The following is a 23,490-nucleotide window of genomic DNA, read 5'->3' on the forward strand; positions in this document are numbered from 1 at the left end:
TAAAAAATAAAATAAAATAAATGGCCCACCCAGGTGCTGGAGGTCAGCCCGAATCCTGACTCCAGCTTTCCTGGTAGCAGAAGCAACCACCACGCCTCCAGCGACGCCAGCCACCTCCACACTCGCAGAGGCTCCAGGATGCCCACGGCTGCCCTGCCCTGAGCCTTGGTGGGCACCACTGTTCATATTTCTCTGTGCCAGCAAGTATGACACACTCTTTTAAAAGGAGGGAAGGGGCTTCTTTTGATTTCTTCTGTATCTTTTCTCTTAACCCTAACTTGCTCAATTTGTTGTATTTTATGCATTTTGGAGGCTCCTGCAAACCTTCAGCAACATGCAGCAGGGGGTGAAGCAGTCAACAATTTCCTCTTGTTGTTTTTTAAAATATATTTTTATAGATTTCAGAGAGGAAGGGAGAAGGGAGAGATAGAAACATCAATGATGACAGAGAACCATTGATTGGCTGCTCTTGCATGCCCCCTACTGGGGATTGAGCCCCACACCAGGGCATGTGCCCTTGATGAGAATCAAACCCAGGACCCTTCAGTTTACAGGCCGACGCCCTATCCACTGAGCCAAACCAGCTACGGCTGTGTCTTTTTTTAATAGCAGCACTAACTTTATTATCAAAGATGAAAGCTTAGCCTTTTCTTCTGCACTTTTCAAATATAGTTCTTCATGAATGGGTCCACTCATTTCTTCTTCAGTCATTGATTTACCATGGTTCACATGGTGGTTTCCTCAGGCCTGCTCTCGGAGGGGCACATCAGCCACATAGACAACTCCGGATGCAACAGACAGGCACGGGGTTGGGGTGGGGGCGGGGGGCGGCGAGGAGCAGCAGCAAGTCCTGGGGTGGGAGCGGCAGGGTATTAAATAAGGGGTGTGAGCCCCTGCCTAATTGCAAAGCGATGGCCCTGCTAAGCGGGCCCAGGGTCTGAAACAGGACTCAGGGCAATCTTGAAATCATGTAATTTTTCGCCTCAGTGAGCATGCAAATGTATGAGGGGAGGAAAGAAGAAAAGGGTCTTGATTCAAAGACTTCTAAAAAGGACAAGGATGAATGATAAAGGGACTTAGATTATAGACAATAAAGTGGTGCCCGTTCACCCTTCCCTCGCTTAGCACAGTGACATGGGTCAGATGGGAGGTCGTGCCCGGCCTAAGAAAGTCTAGGTGCAATGGTTCTCAACCTTCTGGCCCTTTAAATACAGTTCCTCATGTTGTGACCCAACCATAAAATTATTTCCATTGCTACTTCATAACTGTAATGTTGCTACTGTGATGAATCGTCATGTAAATATCTGATATGCAGGATGGTCTTAGGTGATCCCTGTGAAAGGGTCGTTCGACTGCCAAAGGGGTCGCGACCCACAGGTTGAGAACCGCTGGTAGGGATTCAGGACTCAGTGGGGAGTTGCCTACCAACAGGGGGCCAGCTGAGTGGCAAGGAGGGAGCAGGAAGGGCCAGGAGGGCGAAGACCAGCCCCCTGCCTTGAAGGAGGCATGACAGACAGGGAAGATGGGGCATTTGGAGCTGAGCCCAGGCTGGTGTGCATCCCTGTGTCTCATCCTCACAGAGAACAGCAGGCTGCACCTTCCCCTGGGAATTTCCCGGAGCCATGGGCATTCCTCCCATAATTCAGACATTCCTAACCGTACAATTAGAAGAGACAGTGGTCTTCAAGGAACCAGTCTGAACCAGAAAGAAGTCTCTGACAATGTCATGGAGTCAGCAAATATCAGAGGAATTCTCTAGTTTTCTAGAATATGCTGCTCGGATCCATGGAAACGCTGGCGGTGGAAATTGTGTGTGTGTGGTGTTTTTTTGTGTATTTTTTGTGTTTGTTTGTTTTAACCCATGGGATCGTATGGAAAGCATTCCACAGACCCACACATGGGAAACAGTGGTGTGGCGAGATTTAGGCCTGCGGGAATAGAAGAGGCGGCCCTTGGGTTTCCAATGGCCCACCTCCGTCTGTCCCACCAGGGACAAAGTCCGATCTGGCCTTCATCAAGGCCAAAGGCGGTGTCCAGAGTTTCTGTTTCATGTTACAGCTTAGTCCTTCGGAGCCCACACGGGGTGCTGCTAGACCTACATGGCTGTGCGTATTACTGAGCAGGAGAGAAAGAAAGGCTTTGTTCCCTGGGGTTATATGATCTCAGGCTTGGGAAGGATCAGACATTTTCTCAAAATAACCCATCAACTTCCCAAGATTTCACAGGCTTCTAATGGGCCCACCTCTCAACCAATCCCTTCTTTCCCCAGCCTTGACTGACAGGCCTCTAGGGTGGCCATCTGGGTTCCTACTGCGCTGGGACTGATCTCCTCCTTTGTTGCTCTATCCCTCCCCTCAGTGGCCTGGGGGAATGGACCGGTGGTTTTCTGGGAAGCATGTGAAGCTGGAACCTCCTGGTGAAACAGCACTGTCTGATTCCCTTTGCTCTCTTCCTGTATTAACATCCAGCTACCTATGCTAAAGAAAGATGGGGAGCTGCCCTTGTTTTCTCACCAGCATCTGTCCCAATCCTTGCATATTCCTGAGGAGCCAGAAATTGCCTTCTGTATATGGGCCACCCACTGAAAAAAGGACCATGCTCAACCTAGGGATGAAGTCAAGAGCCTGTGTCCACAGATGGGGGTGTCCACTGTACTTGTTCCCTTAATACCAGAAAACCAGTTCACGCATAACTCCAGGAACTGGACAATGTAATTTCTGGGTCCCACCCCACCCCCACCCCCCGCATTATATCACTACCGGAGGTTTGGTGCACAAAATTCATGCACAGGTAGGGTCCTTAGGCCTGGCCAGTGATCAGGTTCCCTGGCTCCCTGCCTCCTCCTTCCCTTGCCACCTGTGGGCCATTACCACGGTTCACTGCCCACCCCCCCTGCCTTCTGGCCTTCCCGCCTCCTCCTTCCCTCACCCCCTCAGCACCATGCCACTGCCACTGGTCACCCACCATGTTCCATGCTGCCCCCTGGTGGGCAGCACACATCATAGTGAGCCATTGAACTCCTGGTCTCCCAGTCAAACTCCCGAGGGGACGCTTTGTATATTAGCCTTTTATATAGAGAGATAGTGAATTAACATTCTTGGAACTAATGAGTCTTAAAATGACAACTGTATAATGCACATCCTCCAAAATTCTGTGGGTAGTAGAACCCCTCCTTTTCAACCTGACAAAAAAGAGGCAAGGAAGGGTGGTGTCAAGTGTAATGAGGATACCTCTACATTCTGGCATGGAAACATCTTAGCTCACTGTTCTACAGGAGTAAAAACTTTGATGACAACATACTCATCAAAAATTCAGATTATAGGAAAGGGAGGGGGGCAGCATAGTCCCAAGAGTGAGCATGTATTTTTCCCCCCTCCCTATATTCTTTAATTCCAAAGTAATCTCATTTTAATTACATTTATAAATTTAAAATGGTTAATGGGGTGCTATGTTAGACACTCACACCCACCTTAAAACTGCGCTTTAATTTCCAACTCGATTGCACATATAAATTTGAGAACTGAATACTGGGCAGATGAGAACAATTTTACAGCCTCCCTCACATGAGCTGCTTTGAAAAACCACAGATGCACTTTAATTCCTTCAATTGCATGTATAAATTTTTAAAAAGTTAATGCCATACTGGAGAGAAGAGCTTTAATTGAGTGTTAACGAGCTGCCAGATCAGCTTCTAGCTAGCCCCATTACACAGCAGGGAGCCCCCAGGGTTCCCCAGGATACAGAACTAAAAGTGTCTAAATAAACCACATGCACCAGCCACCTTCCCATGCAACCCACGCTGTTACCTGGCCCTGGATTTCAGGCCCTCACCCTTAGACCTGAAAGGAGATCTAGTCAGGTAACCACAAGAGTCTATTCACCTCATGGAGGAGGGCAACTCTCGGGGGATCCAAGGCCACTCTGTGTAAGGGGACTGTGGCACGTGTTTCCTCTAAAGCTCTAGAACGTAAGGGCCAGAGAAAACTTAAACATCATCTAAGCCTCCACCCCCATTTTCTGTAAATGAAGAAACAGGAAATATTTTACTGAAGAGTTTAACTGGCTTGACAAAGATCACACACAATGAGCCTGTGTCAGAAATCAAGGTCACGGTTTTTTTCAACTTAGCATGTACTGCTACACTAAGACACTTAAATCTGAGGTTTCATTTGAACAAAATAATATGCACACATTATTTTAAAAGACAAGAGGGGGAATTCTGGTCAACATGGGGGAGTAGGTGAATGCTGTGCTCATCTCCTTATGACTACATCGAAATTACAATTATAGAACCACCACCCTTGAGAGCCACCTGAAGCAGAGCTGAACAGAACTCCTAGAACTAAGGGCATAAAGAGGAACTACATAGAGACTGGTGGGAAGGACAGAGAAGCTAAACAGGCACACAGTAAAGTTTCACCCACTTCCCGATTTTAACATTAGACATGGCCACGTGACTTGCTCTGGCCAATGAAACGTGTGTGGAAATAGGGAACTGTAGAAGTCAGTACAGAATGCACAACTCAATCTCCTTCTGCCAGGATGATGGCCACGTGCCTGATAACAGCTGTTCACTGAGTCCCAGGATAAAGACAATGTGGAACAAAATCCCTCACGAACCAACAACGGGCATGCAGCTCCAGTGGGCAGGACTCTAACTGGGCTATGCTCGATATCTGAAAATATTTTCTTCAAGGCCAGTCGGTTTTCCCAGAGAGAAATTATCCCACTTCTGCTGTGAGGATTGGTTGCCTGGTTTAGGGAAGAGGAGAAGGAAGCTAGAAGTCTTACTGTTGAGCATGTAGACTTTCACATGGTCCTACTATCTTTTGGAACAATGTCACCTCTTCCTCCTCTGTGCAAACCTCCAGGTTTCTGCTGGGGTCCAGACAGAGCGGTCACAGAGCCATACAGGCTGGGGGAGAGAATCTGGGACCTTTGCAGCAATCCAACCTTCTCTTAGTATCCACAGAGGTAGGTAGCTAGTGCATTCAAAGCTAAGGCCCAAGACTTTTACGTTTGCTTTTTGTTTGTTTCATGATGCGTGCACACACACACACACACACACACACACAGAAGCTTAAGTTTTAGCTTGCCTTTCTAGTTCCTAATATTTATGGTCATCTCTCCTATACTGTTCTCTTTTCTTAAGCTTTATTTATTGATATATTTTCAAATTCTTTACTGCCATTTTTGTGGACTTTGGGGGAGGAGTCAAGTTCACACCACCAAGTTTAACCAAAAACCCACTACCAGTTGCTAATTCCACTTCAGATTCACACATTCCTTGCTGCCATGAGGGAATTAAGCTTATTTATCACTCAATTGATAAGTATTTACTGAGAAATTCACATTCCATATGGAAGATACTGTCATAAGAACAAGAAAAAAATAAAAGCCAACTTTTAAGTTTAGAAGTCTCTATCTCTTCTCTTTCTCCCTCTCTCACCTGAGTTTGTAGAGTGTAGAAATCATGGTTCATTAGACTTTTTTTTAGCTCCAGAACTATCTTGATGGTGATTATTTAATAGTCAATAAATGTGTAATATCTTTGACACAGTTTCAGGCCTCAAAGAACCTCAAGTGCATAAGAATAGATATGTTGATAGATGATAGATAGATGATTGATTGATTGATTGATTGATAGACAGATAGAATACAAGGCAGTATATGGTTAAAGGATATATTCCAATAAAGTAAAGCTGATCTTTTTCAATAGTAATAGTTCTTTAAAACAAAAAAACAGAGGCTCAGAGAGATTAAGCAAATTGTCCAGCATTATATTATAATTACTATCAAATTGTGTAGGTATACCCAAACTTGATCCCAAAAAAAGGCTTAAATTGGCCAGCCCTCCAGTAGCTAATGACAAAAACCGGGGTTTGAGCAGCCAGAACAGTGCCTTTACTCTGCACAGCACTTCACAGAGCCCAGGACTGGCCTTGGGCAGGGAGCTCTGTGGAAGCTTCAGGGAGGAAGTGGGGTTCACAGAAACCTGATCAGGAGCCCTGACATTACTCCCAGGGAAACTGGGAGAGGGTTCTCGATGAGTAACTCCAGGAGAGCGTTAGAAAGACTATGGCCCTCGTAGGTCTATGGAAGTCTGCTGCCCGCCAATCCATGAAGCCGTTTCTCCTACATTCCCAAAAGTAGAGATAAAGGTGAAGTCCTCAAGGGAGAAGGAAAATCTGGAGAATTTTATCCGAGGCAAATGTGCCATTGATTGAGTGCCCTCTCTGGGCTATCACTTCCATACACTTGGACTTGGCAACCCAGCTTAACCAGTGATGAGCCTGAGATTCGCTCTGAGATTCACTCAAGGTCAGGCATCCCAAATTCTAACCCAGATCCCATGTCCACTGCTTCTCTCTCGCTGGTCTCTGATGCCTCCATGTACTGGTGCTTCGTTTTAAATTAGGGCAGCTGCTTTCTCCCGCATCATTTTCTCTTTTATTGTCCCCCTACCCTCAGCCTACAAGGGGCAAGCAGCAAGGAGCGATGAGATAGCCCGAAGGCAAACAAACAAGGGCCGGAAGCGGTGTAGCTCCTGAATGGCTGAGACGTGCTCAACCTTCAAGCCCAGGGGAGCTCTGGGAGCAAAGTCAAAACAACTGATCAGATCCAAGAGATGCTCTGACTTTGCCATCCCTGGCTGCTCAGCTGACGCCAGGAAGATGGCACAGAAGCCAGGGCGCCCCGAAGGCGCCTCTTGTTTGAGTTTAATGGGAAGAATTTTAGAAGGAAAGCCGAGCCCCATGAGGTTCTTGTCGATGAGAGAGGACGTGAGCAGAGATGATGGACAGAGGGGACGCAAGGCAGCTTTGAAGGGGAGAAAGGGCTCCGCTGAGTTTGCCATGATTCCCTGGAGAGCAGCAGCAGTTCGCACAGGGGCTGGTCTGGGAGCTCCCACTCTCACGGCTGCAGTGGGCGGACAGGAAGCGGCCCTCACAGATCTCACAGATGGGAGTGGGAGGGTTCAGCTAGGGAGGCTGGCGAGGAGCCCGGGTGCACCAGAATCTTAGCCTGCAAATCAGGTGGAAAATCTTGATTCCAGCGTCTGATGACCGGGACTTTGATGGCTCATCTACTAGTTTTTAAAGTCCCAAGAGTGTTAGGACAATGACACTGTAATAACTATGCATGGTGCCATATGTAAAATAATACTGAATGTCAAGTGTAATTAAAATTTTGCTTAAATAAAATAATAAAAAAAAAATAAAGTTTACCATTAAAGACTGGGGAAAAAAAGGAGTGTTAGGCTTCCACTTCCAATCCTGGTTGGAATTAGCCGTCAAAGGCAGTCGTGTGAACCCGTCGGAGAAATCAAAGTAAACTTGCCTAACATGAAAAGTCAAGGAATTAAAAGGTCAGAATGCCATCGCCCTGTCCTCGCCATTGCAGCTCCGACGTTCTAGCCGTTTCGTTTTTAAAGTCTCTGACCAGCCAAAACCGGTTTGGCTCAGTGGATAGAGCGTCAGCCTGCGGACTGAAAGGTCCCAGGTTCGATTCCGGTCAAGGGCATGTACCTGGGTTGCGGGCACATCCCCAGTAAGAGATGTGCAGGAGGCAGCTGATCGATGTTTCTCTCTCATCGATGTTTCTAGCTCTCTATCTCTCCCCCTTCCTCTCTGTAAAAAAATCAATAAAATATATTTAAAAAAAAATAAAGTCTCTGACCAAGTGACTAGCTACATTTTTTTCTTAGAGAGTCTCGAATACCCTGATTCTTCTCAAGCCATGAGGGAGGTCAGATGGGTCAGCAAATGCACAGGTGGAAGGAGATCCTGTGGATGACGATCATCAAATATACCGAATTCTCACTCTGTTCCAGACAGCAGTGTACGGTGCTTTAAAGCGGCGTCCTATTTCATTCCCAAGAGAAAACGCTGAAGACGTTACTTAAGAGGAGAAAACTGAGGCTCTGAGTAGCTCGGTCCCTAAGCAAGGTACCCGTTGTAACAAAACCGGCATTTGAGCCAATTTTCTCTGATTCCAAAGCTTATACTATCTCCCCTGCCCCGTGCAGGAAGAAAGCACCACTTTCTATAACTCCACACCAGAGGGATGACAAGCAAGCTACTTTGTCACTTCTCCCATCACAGTTTAAACCGGAGCAGGCCCTGGAACAGTACCCATAGGGTACCACTCTATGTCAACTTTTTTTGCTATTTCATAGTTATAAATTAGGATGGGCAAAGAATCAAAGGTCTCTCCTTCTTTCTCTCCCTCCCTTCCTCCCTCCCTCTCTCCCGCCTTCTCTGTTTTTTGCTCACTCATCATCCCACGCCCCACCCCCCGCCCCACCCCCAGCGCCAGCAGCCTCTCTTGCCTTCTGATCTCAGCAATGTATTCATGTATTCATCTAAAAGTTCTATCTGTGCTGAAGCCGGGGCTGCTTGTAATTGCTGGCGGCCAGAAGCTGTTCTGTTTTTTCTGGCTGAGTGTCCCAGGCAATCATCAGCTGTAATTATTTCAAGTCTTGTTACAGATGGAACTTCGAGGTTTTCGGTCTTAAACAGAATTCATTATTCAAATGTCTTCAGAGCTGACAGCAAGGGGCAGACCGGGGGCCTCCCCGTGAGCTCGGGAAGCTGAGGAAGGTCCGAGAGAACACGGCTGGCCAGGTCACCAGAGGCCGTCGTGGCCAAGTGTGCCTCTAGCCCCAAATCTGGAAGCCTACGCCCCAGTGTGCTCTCGCCACCATCTCATCCTTGGGACTCTGGTGGGTCCTGTTAGCTCTTCAGTGTCTTCACCTCAAGCTTTCCCAGGGGCACAACTGTGCACCCCAGTCTCCTCCTGCAATCCCAGAAGAAGGGCACATGAGCTGTATCTGTGGCTCCTTGAAGTGCAATTGTAGGTCTCTCTCCCTCATAGCCCTCCGTGGATTGATCAGGAGTTGCCTGGGAATACGGCTGTTTTGAGAAACAGGGCAGTTTCAGAGCTCTGAGGGAGAGAATCCATCCTCATGACAGCGACCCCGCTGGCCCCAGGCCGGCTTTTAGAAACAGACATTAGTTCCCTGGTTTCTGGGAGCTTCATGAGCAGGTAAGTGAGGTGCTCCCCCAACTATCTCCCCCCAGCTACCCCATCCCTGGAGGGTAGAAGACTCCAGAGGGAGGAGTAGCAGGTACAAAGTTTCCATCTCTTAGGACTCCTCTGAAGACCAGATCTGCATGGAGAATGTTAGGGCCAGGCTCTGCAGGAACATTTGGGGCCATGGTTATGAGAGACTGGAGTTCCCTGGTTTCTGGGAGCTTCACGAGCAGGTAAGTGAGGTGCTGCCCCAACTGTCTCCCCCCAGCTACCCCATCCCTGGAGGGTAGGAGACTCCAGAGGGAGGAGTGGCAGGTGCAAAGGTTCCATCTCTTAGGACTCCTCTGAAGACCAGATCTGCATGAAGGACAACGTTAGGGCCAGGCTCTATAGGAACATTTGGGGCCATGGTTATGAGAGACTGGGCCCTCTGTCATAAAACACCCCCTCGGACAAGCCTCCATCAGCACATCCCTCCACTCCCATTCCGAAATGACAGTCTCTCTCCATCTCCTCTCCCAGAGGGAAGGGCAAGTGCCCAATGCGGATCCAAACGGAAGAGATCGTCTCTGATTCAGGGGTAAGTGCATCTTAGACACATCGTCCACTGCTCCCCACAGTGTGGAACTCATCCCCAGTCTGCTGTTCTGCTTCTGCTGTGCCCTGGTTACAGTCTCTTGCTCTTCAGCCCATGATTCCAATGGCAGGATATAGGGTTTTGCTCCTATAATTAAAATTCTCTCTCTCTCTCTTTCTCTATCTCTCTCTCTCTCTCACCTTTCCAACCTCCCCATTCTTCTCTCACCCAGCCTCTCATTTCTGATTCCACTTCTCCTTCAGTTTCCCCTTTCTCTCTCCTGCCTTTCTCCCCCTCTCTGCCTCATTTCCTTCCTACCTCCCACTTTCTTCCTCTCACACTCCTTATCCCCCCTCCACACACACACACATCCTCCACCTTCTATCCGGCAGCCTCCCCCATCAGGGTCACACAGTGTCCTGAGAATGGCTCTCGGCCGACTGGGGCCTCTGGGATGGGGCTGGAGCACAGTGACGGGCAGCATGGGACCAAGGCAGCGAGGAAGAAACAGAAGGGGGATGCAAAACAGATGGCAAGTCAGCTCTGGCTCCACAGAGCAGAGGCATCCGCCCACCCCCTGGAGGTACTCCCTCTGGGTGATGTCTGTTCATCACAATCCTCTGTTTCAATCTGCCCAAACAAGGCCCCATCTACTCAACCTGACCAGTAGTCATGAGAAGCCTTCTATGTGCGTAGTGCTTGCCACATGAGTGGGTGAACAAGAGAGAAATAAAAAGCTCAGAAGCTCATCCAGGTGGTTGATCTATAGCCTACACGGGAAATCTACAATTCCACGGACTGCTCTTTGGCAGGTTTTACGTTCTACAAGTTTCGACCAAGGCAAAGACCCATGGAAGCCCATCATCTCCTTTCTAAATAAAACTAGAAGACTAGAACGTATGGTTTCTCTTTCCTCTCTCACTGTAGTACATTGACCCTGTGTGTGTGGTAAGAAGGAAACATTCGACAGTGAAAGCCACCTGTTACCTGTTATTGTCAGAGGAGAAGAGCACTAATATGTATTAATAAGTTATATGTCAAGCACCATGCTAGGAACATCACACATGTGAGCTATTCAATGTTTAGAACAAGCCCATTATCCAAATATCCCTGTTTAATGCATGAAGAAACTGAGTCTGAGAGTTGCTACCTAACTTGCTGGTAAGTGGTAGAGTAGAACTTGACCTTAGGTCAGGGGTTGGCAAACTTTTTGACTCGAGGGCCACAATGGGTTCTTAAACTGGACAGGAGGGCCGGAACAAAAGCATGGATGGAGTGTTTGTGTGAACTAATATAAATTCAAAGTAAACATCATTACATAAAAGGGTACGGTCTTTTTTTTTTTAATAGTTTTATTCATTTCATTCATTTTAGCCATAGTTTGCCCACGGCTGCCTTAGGTCTTACCAAGGCCAAAATCTAGATGAGTAGATGAAAGAGTCCAAAGGGAACAATGCATGCCATAGAGCTCAGAGGATCCTAAGGCCCAGAATGGTTGACAAGGCTTCATGTGGGAGGAGGACATCAGCTGAGCCCTGGATGTGGGTGAGTGAAAGGAAAATCACTGAATTGACTGGCACGGGAGGTGGCACAAGCCAAGGCTGATTGAGAATAGCACCATGTGCTTTGCAGAAATGAGCTCACACATCACTAAGATGGGCTACACATTGGGGAGAGTGGGGGGCACACGCCCCAGACATCAGGGGTAGCCTGGTTCCTGACTACCAGATCACAGACACAGACTGGATTTATCTCTAAGCAACAAGGGACTGTTTCTAAGTAGAGCAATAAACTTCTTTTCAGAACGATTAAATGGACAATGGGTAGAAATAGTAGCAGAGAAGTATAAAGAGACCATTTCAATGATCCAGATACGAAGTGATGAGAGTGAGGACTAAAAAGGTAGGAAAAGAAATAAAAGAAAAAAGTTAATGGGCACAAAACACTCTCTAAAAAACTGTAGGACTTGCCCTAGCCAGTTTGGTCCAATGAGTAGAGCGTTGGCCCATGGACTGAAGGGTCGTGGGTTTGAGTCCAGTCAAAGGGCACGTACCTTGGTTGCAGGCTCAATCCCTGGCCTCCTTCAGGGCATGGGCAGGAGGCAACCAATCGATGTGTCCCTTCAGGGCATGGGCAGGAGGCAAGCAATTGATGTGTCTCTCTCACATCGATGTTTCTCTCACTCTGTGTCTCCCCCCTCCCTTCCACTATTTCTAAAAATCGATGGAACAACATCCTTGGGTGAGATATTGTTGAGGATTAACAACAACAACAAAAAGAAAAACATCAGGACTTGAGAACGTTTAGCAATGAAGAAGCAAGAGGAGAGTTGACAAAAATCTGGCTTGGACAGTATGGCGGATAAGGGGAGTAGCGAGTAGAGTGAGGTGTCAGCGAGAATAATGCTGGGGGCGCAGAATGAGAGCTGGGAACTCAGACATCTATTTGCCCAGCATTTGTTGAACACTTCACTTGACACAAAGAGCTGCCCTCAGCATCTAGTTGGGGAGATAAAATATATACATATGAAAACAACCAGAACACACACTGCATATGGAACAGATGAACAAATGGAAAATGCTGCAGTGTACACTCAATACATAAATAAAGGAGTTGCATTTGTAGAGGGAGGAAAGGGAGATTCAATCACTTTTCGTGCATTTAAGAATAAAGGAACAAATTGAAAATTTTTGAGCAATGCTCTTTCCTTCTCTCATTTTTTTTCTCTTAATCCCTTTTCCTTCTCCTCCACCCCAACTCAACCCTGCTTTTTTTTCCTTCTCCCTGCCTCTGCCTTATGAATTTTTATGCTCACACTACCAGGAACTCAGGCAGCAACCCTCAATGACTTTTAATGGGCTCTACTTCTTTCTGTTCTCACCATATCCAATTTTCACAGCATTTTTTTTTTATTTAGTTGAGTAGCAGTCCTGAGTTGGGGGTTGTAGATATCTGCTTCCCTATTTTGAGCCTTGGGAGGATGGAAAGTAGGAAGGCTACGCAGGGGAAAGGGTGGGCCTATATAATAGTGCCTACGACTAGAGCAAACTCGGGTTAGGGAGATTCTCTGGTATTTTCCCTGGGGAATCTTGACAAGACAAAGCCACACGGAGAGCTGGGAGGCCCTGGGACCAGACACTGGGTCTACCTTCTGGGAAGGAGCCAGCATAAGAGACTTACCTAAAGGAAATGGCAGTATCGGGCCAAGATCAGGTAGGCAGTGATGGGAACGGATCCAGGACAAAAAGCAGGGGAGAGTGGATAATGAGTGGAAGTCAGTGACTGGATCTCAGGGCTGGCCATCCCGGGGAGCCCAGAGAAGCTGGATGTTATGGTTAGGGTTATAGTTAGAGTTAGGGTTAGGGTTGGGGTTACTGACATTTTATTCAGTCAGAGCAAGGCCCCACTGCCAGATTGGGGCCAGAAGAATGTTCCAGAGAGGAGAATAGCAAGAAGGGCCAAGGGAGTAATAAACAACAATTATTTCCACCCTGTGTTACTCACCCCTCGATGGCAATCCCAGACTCTGCTATATCAACCAACCCTAAACACCAGCAATGACAATATTGCTATGAAGGAGTAATGTTATCCTCACTCTGCAAAGGGAGAAATTGAGACTCCGAAGGACTATGTGTTTGCTCAAGTCACACATAGCAAGGAGCAAAGTTGAGACTCCAATCCAGGTCTTTGCTATCCCAAGAACAGGCGTTTTAGAGAAAGAAACAAAGGCAGGAGAAAAAATGTCAGGAACTAGAGAAAGGTCTTGCTCCTTGAAATGAAGGCAACGCACAAAGGCCAAGCAAGAATCCAGGGGGATCCAGGACAGGCCACGTGTATTTGAATAGCAAGGCCTGAGATCTCTCCCGTCTGAGAGCAGGTAAGACTTGGACTCTGGGGTTCACCTGGGCCTAAACAGGGGGACCAAGCTGACCTCGCTGGGGAGTGAAGGAGGAATCCAGGGGCTGGGAACCCAGCTGGGCTTGCTTTACTTGCCCAAGGTTTTGGTGCTACTGCAAAAACAACACCAATCAGAAAGGATATATGCACCCCTATGTTCATAGCAGCACAATTTACAATCGATAAGATTTGGAAACAGCCTAAGCACCCATCAGCAGATGAGTGGGTAAGGAAACTGTGGTATATCTACACAATGGAATACTACGCTGCTGTAAAAAAAAGGGATTCTTACCATTTGCAACAGCATGGGTGGACATGGAGAGCAATAGTGGGGGTGAGGGCATGTGCTAGGGGGTGGGGGCAGCCGGAGATAGGTCAATGGGGGGGAAAGGAGATCTATGTAATACTTTAAACAATAAAGAATTAAAAATTAATTAATTAATTAAAAACACTTCTACAGCCACCATTTTCCAAGTCCTGCCTGCAAAAGTGTGACCTTACAGAGTTCATCAGCTGGGGTGACTTGTAAACCTCTTTGGACCTCCAGTGAAATGAAGAAGATTAAACACAGCTACCTCAAGTCCCTTCTAGCAATAGAATCCCATGATCCAAGAGCACAAGGTAAGATGTGTCAGCATCCTGTGGGCGGGTGGCTCTGAGAGCCATGGGAGAGGAGCTGCTTGTTCAGAGTAACTTCTTGGAGACAACTTCGCAGCCACTGCTGGTCGATATTGAGGTGGTTTTCTAACTGCTGTGGCTCCCGGGCAGCTTGCAGAAGAAATGAGGCTGGACCTCCTGGAAGAGCCTAAGTCAAGCATGTCAAAAAACTCACGGCCCGCGGGGCCACATGCCTCCCTTATTTGGCCCATGTTAGCCTTTGAGTTTGACATGCTTGGCCTAGGTATTTTAGAGTGTCTTTACTTTCCAGGCTGTAGGCATCATTGAATTGTCTGCTCCCCTTTAATCCCTGGTATTCCGTGATCCATGAAATCTGCAGGATGCTGCTGCTAACGAGCTGGCAAAGAATTCCCATTTAAAAGTACCTACCAAACTCCCTACTATGTGTCTGGACTCTGCTAATGAGTCCATAGGCAACTGGGTAAGTGATGAAAATACTAACGGGTAGAATTGGAGCTGTGACTGTCTTCCCTTAACAGGACTCAGAGCATCTGGCCTGTACCCCTAGCAGTTCTGTAATTCAAAGACGTGAAGCAAAGCATATTTCCACTTCTCTTCCTTCGTGCAATTCAAGAAATACAGCTGGGCGTGGCAGAATCTTTGCCACTTAGTAACACTGAGTGTGTCTTATATATGTTTATTTTAAAAACGTTAAGCCCTGAGGAAACACCATTAAAATATTATAATTATTTGTGTTGGAGTATTTGCTTTTACCATGCCCTATTAAAATATGTAAATTTGAAGTGTTTTTAGCATCCTAGCACGCTCACTGCCTCATGCCAGGTCCAATGTATTGACTTCATGGAAATGTGTTAGTTAGGTTCCTTTAAAAATTATTGTTCTTTGGTTTTAATGGGGTTGTTTTTCTTTCCACTTCCCTATCAAACTGGCAAAATAATTAATTAGTTGCAGAGGGTTTTTGTCTCTGTGTGTTTTCCTTTCCTTTTTCGCCCAGATTGGCAAATCAAGAGGCAAGAGCGTGACAGAATAAGAAACGCAAAGAAGCACCCTTCTCCTCTGAGTCACCACCAGATATGTTGAGGTCCCCAGGGCTAGCTGAAGGGACAAGCCCAGATTTCCATACCATCCTGGATTAATTTTTAATTGGTTTCCCCAAGTAATCAAAGCACTTCATACATTTTATTTACTCTAAGAATATCCCTTGCAGCCCTAGCTGGTTTGGCTCAGTGGATAGAATGTTGGCCCGGGAACCGAAGGGTCCCCGGGTTCGATTCCGGTCAAGGGCACATACCTCGGTTGCAGGCTCCTCCCCGGCCTGGGCCCAGGTCAGGGCTCGTGCAGGAGGCAACCAATCCATGTGTTTCTTTCACATTGATGTTTCTGTCTGTCTTTCCCTCTCTCTTCCACTCTCTCTAAAAAATCAACAGGAAAAATATCCTTGGGTGAGGATAAAAATACCCCTGGCAGTCAGCCAGAGAACTGGGACTGATAGCAAGGAAGCTAAGGTCCAGAGCCTAAGGTATGTCATTCAGGTCCCCCCACCCCAGTCCTGGGGAAGCTGACAGGCCCCCACACACTGCTGCCCAGCTCACCAACCAAACATATCCTCTTCCCTGGTATCTGGTACCTTCTGTGGTGAGACAACCAAGCGGACATTGTTTGCACTTAAGTTTCAGAGGGAAAAACTATTTATTGGAAGGAGGCCGGCATCGCTCAATAGACCAAGCCTTGGAAAGTGCAGGAAGCCACACAACGACTTTTGTCATTTCTCTGGTGTGGCCATCGAGATGGCTCGGCTCTGAGCATCTCTGTCCCCCTCCGTCTAAATCAGATGCTCCGGTGCAGGCTGGCCTGGCTGGCTTGTGAGCTTCTCCCTCCACTCGGGGAACCTGAGCCCTCTGATTGGCAGGGCCACCGAAAGCGTTCGGATGGAGAAGGGACAATTCCCCAGGTGAGGGATTCGGGCGTGTTGTTAGCAAAAGGACGGGGGGAATAGGGTCAGATCACCACTGGGCTGAGTTTGTCACAGGCGAGGATGCACACATGGTGACGTGTCCTGCCTGTGATCACAACCACCGGTGAGAAACCCGGGCCCCCTCTCTCCTATCCTCTTCCCTTTACACTGATTAGCGGCAACCCCGTGAGTCCGGGTTGGTAAGCCTGCTTCCCAGAGCCAATAATCCTGGGGACTCCCTCCCTGCTTCGCGTGCACTCGGATAATCTATGCCTCTCTGTCCCGAGCATCGCCTCATGTCTGCCAGTTGCTAGTTCTGCAAGGTCTTCATTATTTCTAATTGTCCACGTTGCTTTTGCTTTTCTTGCCAGGAACTGATTTGCCAAGTGCGCCCAGAGTCCCAGGCAGCGGAGAATCAACATCCATCGTCTCCTCTCACTTATTAGTAGGTCAATTTCTCGCTCTTGAATCTCTCTTCCCCTTAATGCAATTTCAGCCACAAAAAGACCGCCGTGCGTCTCCTCCGGCTGTGTCCTCGCTCTGCCTCTGCGGAGGGCGGCCCTTCTGCTGTGATCCTGAGCTCTTCCCTCCGGCTCTCACCAGGAGGTGCATTCTGGGTCTCCACTGTCCTGCACATTCCCAGGACCATGTGTTCCTCACTCGGAGGTCTCACCCTAAGTCATCTTTTATGAGGCAGGGCTGAAGGGATCGGATCCCTGAATTCTTCATCAAAAGGAATAAGAATCTTCTGCATTGCAAAAACCAAAAAAAAAAAAAGTTCCTCAGAAAACCTCAGTTTTGCCCCCATAGGAAAAAAAAGAAAAATGTATCTCCCCAATGCAGTTTTCCACAAGGCCTAAAGCAGCGGTTCTCAACCTGTGGATCGCGACCCCTTCGGGGTCGAATGACCCTTTCATAGGGGTCGCCTAAGACCATCGGAAAACACATATATTATTACATATTGTTTTTGTGATGAATCACTATGCTTTCATTATGTTCAATTTGTAACAATGAAATTGGGGGTCACCACAACATGAGGACCCTTATTAAAGGGTCGCGGCATTAGGAAGGTTGAGAACCACTGGTAAAGTATTGTTTCAGGGGCTCAAGCCCAGGGCATCACCTGGAGACTGGCTCTTATGGCACACAGGGGTGAGGCCCCTCCTGATTCCTTCAACAATGTTTCTTTTTTAACTCTTTTTTTTAAAAAACATAATTTTGTTGATTTCAAAGAAAGGAGAGGGGGAGAGAGATAGAAACATCAATGATGAAAAAGAATCATTGATCGGTTGCCTCCTGCACCATACCCACCCACCAACCCCCCCTTACCCCCAACTGGGGATGGAGCCACAACCTGGACATGTGCCCTGACTGGGAATCGAACTGTGGCCTCTTAGTTCATAGGTCAGAGCTCAACCACTGAGCCATGCCCAGCCAGGCTCAATGATGTTTATTTAGAGCTTGCCAAAGTCACACATAAGTATGGTTATTAAATTTGCAAATGACTCACAGCTGAGAAACAGGGACAAAACACTGGGTGAGAGAATTGGTGACTGAAATGATGAGCAAAACTTAATCAAGTAAAATGTCATAGATTAAAAAAGACAAAGTACCTCCCATGGGTCCAAATTAGAGAGAGAAAGACTACACTGTGTGGGATAAATAAGTGCTATTGTTTGTTTACCTATTGTTGTATAACAGGCCACCCTCAGATTCAGCAGTGTTTTCCTGTAGAAATTGACAAGCCGTTTACAACATTTATAAGGATATGCAAAGCAACTTGAATATCTAAAACAATACTTAGAAAAAAGCAACTATGTCAGACTACTGACACTTTAGATTTCAAAACTCACTCTGAAGCGACCACTGTTATCAAGACACTGTGGGCCTGACCTGGGGATAGAAATATAGATCAATGGAACAGAGTTCAGGGTTCAAAAATAAGTCTTATGCTTACAGTAAAGGAATTTGTACGGTCTGCTCAACATATGGTGCTGCAACCACTGGATATGCAAAAAAATATATAAAAAGAACTTAAGCCTTCACTCATACCTTACAAAATATTATCTCAAAACAAATTACTCCACACCATATACATGGAAATGGTTTTTTTTCTACATAATCCAATGAAGTAGGATGAAGAGCACTGAATGGAAGCTACAGAGAGAAAAAATACTGAGATGCAAGATAAAGAGAAATCCATCCCAAATTTCAGCCCAGAGCCAACCTTGCCCATGGGCCTTTCAAAGGACAGTAGCCTCGGGTCTGCCCGTGTTAACTCGACTGCACCACGTGCAAACACTGACTAAGGAAAGCTGGCGTATCTGTTGTGCAAAGACTGTTATCACGGATAAATAGGAACATGACTTAATAATAAAGGGTTCCATCCTCAAAAAAGCAATAGTAATTCTATCTGTGGTTGAACCAACAACAGAGCTTCCAAATATATGAATTCGAAGCTTATCTAGTTGAAGCAGTAATAACCAAATTCACAATTATGATTGGCACCCTCGATGCTCTAAGTCAGCGATTTTCAACCCGTGTTATGCAAGAATTTTTAATAAATACAAGACCTGACTATTTTAGTCAGGAGCACTGACTTCTTTTCCTTTAGATTGTCAAATCAAAAAGTGGCAACAGCCAACCCAACAATAGCCATTTGGTGTAAACGAATTAACAGTATACCCTTTTTATTTGTCAGATCGGCCGGCAAAAAAATACAATGTTTTTTGGTGTGCCACAGAATTTTAGTATCAGTTTATGTGTGCCATGAGATAAAAAGGTTGAAAACTGCTGCTGTAAGTAACTGACAAGACAAGTAGGGAGAAAATGACTAACAATATAAAAGTCCTGAACAACACCATACACCAAAATTGACCAAATCTGATTGATTTTTAAATTTACATGGAACATTCACCAAAATGCACTATTATCTTGGACATTAAACAGTGTTTAACAAAAGTGAAAGAGTAGAAATTATACAAAAACAGGTCTCTGACCATAAAGAAATTAAACTAGAAATTAAGTAACAGAAAGGTATTTGGAAAATATATAAATATTTGGAAGTTTAAAAAAACACACACTGCTAATAACATGTTGGTCAAAGAAAAAGTCTCAAGGGAAATTTAAAAATATTTTAAATGGAATAAAAATGAAAATAAGTTATAAAATGCCGTTAAAGCAATGCTTAGATAGACATGTGTAGCATTATATGCTTATAATTAGAAAAGAATAAAGATCTCAAATCATTCACCTAAGAGTACTTCAGAAAGAGAGCAAATTAGGGCTAAAGCAAGAAGTGAAAAGGAAATAATACAGGTAAGAGCAGAAATCAATGAAAGGGAAAGACCAACAACAGTGAAAAATCAATGAAACCCAAAACTGGATTTTATATAAAAATCAATAAAGTTAATACATTTCTAGTCAGACTGACTAATAAAAAAAAAAGACACAAATTTCCAAATTCTGAAATGGAAAAGGGGCCATGACCACTGCTCCTGTAATTATCTCAATGATAATGAGGGAATATTCAGAATAACTTTATGCCAACACCTTACATGAAATTAACTGATTATTTGAAAGACATAAACTACCAACACTCACTCAAGAAGAAATAGTAATCTGAATATCCCTGTATCTATTAAGAAAATTAAATGTATTGTTGAAACCCTCCAACCAAAGAAAATCCCAGGCCTATATGGCTTCACTGGCAAATTCCACCAAACATTTAAGGAAGAAATAATTCCAATTTCTACACAACTTCTCCCAGAAAATGAAAGAGAAGTAAATGCTTCCAAATTCATTTGATGGAGCCAGCATTACTCTAATAATAAGACCAGAAAAAGACATTACAAGTTTTCATTTCAGTAGAGCCCAACTTAATTTTTTAGTTTATGGATTGTGCTTTTAGTGTTGTATCTGAAAATGTTTTGCCCAACCCAAAGTAACACAAATCTTATTCTATCTCTCCTTTAGAATTTTAGAGATTGACCCAAAATGTCCAAGAAAATATACTTGTGCATCGCATTTCTTGCTTGTTTGCAGAAGGTAAAGGATCCTCAAAGCACCAGAAAAAAAATGCAAATTTAAAAAAATAGATATGAACAGACATTTATCAAGTATATGTCAAATAAGCGTTTGAAAAGATGCCCCAAACCATTAGTCATTAGGGAAATGCAAATCAAAGCCATAATGAGATGCCACTACACGTCTATTAGAATGTCTAAAATTATAAAGATTGTTTTTACCATGTAGTGGTGAGGAGGTGGAGGCACTCATATAATAATTAGTCATCAAATTTTTCAACACTGGAGATAATGGATTTGCATATTTTCAATTCTTTATTTTGAAAGAACTTTAGGCTTACAGAGGAGTTGCCCAGACAATATAGAAAATCCCTGTTCTTCATTCCATTTTCCCTAACATTAGCGTCATACATAAAAATAGTAGAGTTAACAGTGATACAATATTATTAAGTAAACTACAGACATTCACATATCATCGTTTTGACTAATCTCCTTTTTGTTGTTGTTCTGGGTTTAAGCCATAATCCTACCTTGCATATAGATGTCATGTCTCCATAGTCTGTGGAGTCACTTCAATCTGTGGCAGTCCCTCAGTCTTCTGTCTTTCCTGACCAGGACACTTTTGAAGAACACTAATCAGGCATTTTGTACAACAGCCTGTTTGGGTTTGTCTGATGGTTTCTAACGGTTGGCTTGAAGTTTAAAATTTAGGAGGGAATACCACAGAGATGTGGTGCCCATCCGTCTTAGTGCATCACATCGAGGATAAATGATGTTGATATAGTACCTGGTTAAGGTAAGTGTCCTCCACTATTAAGTTACCATTTACCCTTTGACGTAATAAGATCAAGGTTTCCCTTATCTCTCCTCTTTGACACAATAAGAGCTCTTTTAATCAGAGGTCTTATTTTTTTTCCTCCAGAAAATCTGTCTTATTTCTTCCAAGAGTTTTTTTTTCTTTTTCTAAATATGTTTTTATTGATTTTAGAGAGAGAGAGGAAGGGAGAATGATGGAGAGACAGCAACATCAATGAGAGAGAGACATTGATCGGCTGCCTCCTGCACAACCCCTCCTGGGGATCGAGCCTGAAACCCCAGCATGTGCCTTGACCAGGAGTCAAACCAGGACCTCTTGGTTCAAGGGTTGATGCTCAACCACTGAGCCACACTGGCTGGGCTAAGTGTTTCTTTTTCCTATTTTTATTTTGTATATCCTTCATCTGCTCTACATTGCTGGCTTGGTGGTACCCCTATAGACTGGATTTTCACTTTTCCACTTCTTTGTTCATCCCTCTCTTAGCTTTTCTATTTTGTTGTCTTTTTCTGTCTTCTTTCTCAGAAAGCCCGCACTCCGGAGTTCTAAATCCCTAATTCATTCCTCGGCTATATCCGTTTTGCTAAATAATCCATCATTATTCAACTATTATATATTTCATGCCCAGATTTTCACCTTGTTACTTTCTTGTTCTCTGTTTCTTTGCCTCTTTTACTATGTTTTTTAGGCTTGTTTTAAAACCTTAGTCTGTATGTTCTAATATTTCTGCTTCTGATGGAATGGTAATGCATTTTTCATAATGCCACTTTTTTAAAAAACTGCCATTCTTCTCAAACATTTCCTTTTTTTTGGCTAGCGAGCTCCTCTCCCCTAAGAGTACCAGCTACCCCATCAGACAATTAGTGTGGGAAAGCCAGAAGCCCCCTCAGTATCAGCCTAATCCGCTCAGATGAGTAAACCCAAGGACAGAGAACTGTAGGAACCAGCAAACCACGGTCATCACCTCCTGCTCCACAAAACCACCACCTTCTTCAAGAGTTTACTTTTTGTCAACCCACAGGAAACAACGGTAAAAGGAGACACTTAGATAAAATTGACCACAAGGTTGGAAGTGGGGGGGGGAGTATAGTATAAGTACTAGTATAGAACTTTCCACCTGTTTCGCCAGCTCCAAACAAGTCCAAGCCTAATCCTGTCCTCACTGGTCCTGAGAATGCCTCGACTAAGCCTGAGTTGCCACATGGGACAGCTTCTGTGTTTCCCACAGCCATAATGGAGTGGGAGCAGAAGCAGCCTGCAGCAGCCCTGCCTTCAGGGCTCTGGGCTGACTGTCCTGCCCCAGTCAACACCATCACTCCTCCCACTCACAAGTTCAAAAATATCTCTAGAGCCTGGCCCGTGTGGCTCAGTGGTTGAACATCAACCTATGAATCAGGAGGTCATGGTTCGATTCCTGGTCAAAGCTCATGCCCAGGTTGCAGGCTTGATCCTCAGGGTGGGGCATGCAGGAGGCAGCTGATCAATGATTGTCTCTCATCATTGATGGTTCTATCTCTCTCTAAAATCAATAAAATATGTTTTTTTAAAAAACCTCTAAAACTCCAAAAATTTTCTCATTTTTCTAAGTTTCTGTTTTCAGTCCAACAGCATCACTGACATTTTGGGCCAAATAACTCACTGATGTATGGGCTGCCCTGCATAATGTAGGATTTCTGAAGCATCCCTGGTATATACCACATGCTAGTGGTACCCTCTTCCCAGCTGAGACCAGCAAAATATCTCCAGATATTGCCAAAGGTTCCTGGAGAAGGGGGATCATTCTGGCCTGAGAACCACTGTTTTGGGGGTTTGTTTGTTTTTTAATATATTTTTATTGATTTCAGAGAGGAAGGGAGAGGGAGAAAAAGAGAAACATCAATGATGAGAAATAACCACTGGTCGGCTGCCTCCTGCACGTCCCACACTGGAGACCAAGCCCACAACCTGGGCATGTGCCCTGACTGGGAATCGAACTGTGACTTCCTGGTTCATAGGTTGATGCTCAGCCACTGAGCCACACTGCCTGGGCACAATGTAGGCATTTAATGTTCCTCTAGGCCTATGAAAATGGGATCCCATGTGTGTTTCTAGCTGTCCTTCTCTGCAAGACTCCTGAATGCTTCTTACGAGGTCTCCATTGGTACCGTTTCCTTATCGGCAGCTTGTGGCTTATCTGTACTTTACCAATGTGCTAACTTTGTCTTTATGACAAAAACCACCATGAAAAATCATAACCTCTTGAGCCTCATGGTCCAGAAGTGTCATCTTACTGGGTCAGATCCTCTTGTGGCAGATCCTTCATATTACGTCATTTCAGAAAATTCTCAGTCAGCCACAGCCTTAACCAAAGTGAAGAACACGTGAGAGCCACATGTGCTGGCCATTCTTGCAGTCACCCCTGATTTGAAAAGGACCGGCAGAAGCAGTTTACCCTAGGTGTCGTTGGCATTGCATTCCTCTCCATAGTCTCAGCACCCATTCAATTCTGATCACAAGCCGTTTAGTCATGGCGGGGGCGGGGGGGGCCAGCACTTTTACCAAACAACTTGGG

This window comes from Myotis davidii, unplaced genomic scaffold (genome assembly GCF_000327345.1).
Source record: "Myotis davidii unplaced genomic scaffold, ASM32734v1 scaffold809, whole genome shotgun sequence".
Taxonomy (NCBI): domain Eukaryota; kingdom Metazoa; phylum Chordata; class Mammalia; order Chiroptera; family Vespertilionidae; genus Myotis; species Myotis davidii.